Consider the following 546-nt stretch of genomic DNA (forward strand, 5'->3'; position numbering starts at 1 on the left):
ATCACAAACAATCCTAAAAGACTTTACCTGTGATTTATGTGTAAGAGAGAAGTGAAATTCTTTATCAACATGAAGAATGGTGGACACGACAACAGCGTAAGTTGAGATCCCTCGAGCTATGTCTTACATTATGATGGCCCAGAGCACACAATGCTGATCAATACCAAGCTGAGTGATTCTGTCAATGTGAGTGATTGTTCGTACCCCTGGATTACCACAGGGGACAGAAAACAAATGCTTTCTCTAAAACATCTGTGGGTATATGATTGCATAATAAGGTTACATGTATACACGTTGTAGGTTAAATAATGCAAACCTAAGGAATTAAGACTGAATCTGAAGACACTAGACCAGCCACAGCACATGTTTCTCTAGATGACAGTTGCTTTTAGGTTGAATCACATAAAAGATGCTCATGAAACTATGGAAAATGAAAGCAGATAGCATGAAAACAAGCATTAAAATAAATTAATAAAAATTCAAGAAGACATGGTAGTAAAAGAGTAAAAAAAGAAAAACATGTTGGCACTAAATCAACCCTCTCAA

Source organism: Morone saxatilis, unplaced genomic scaffold, assembly GCF_004916995.1.
Source record: "Morone saxatilis isolate NCDOM2014 unplaced genomic scaffold, NCSU_SB_2.0 Contig17, whole genome shotgun sequence".
NCBI lineage: Eukaryota > Metazoa > Chordata > Actinopteri > Moronidae > Morone > Morone saxatilis.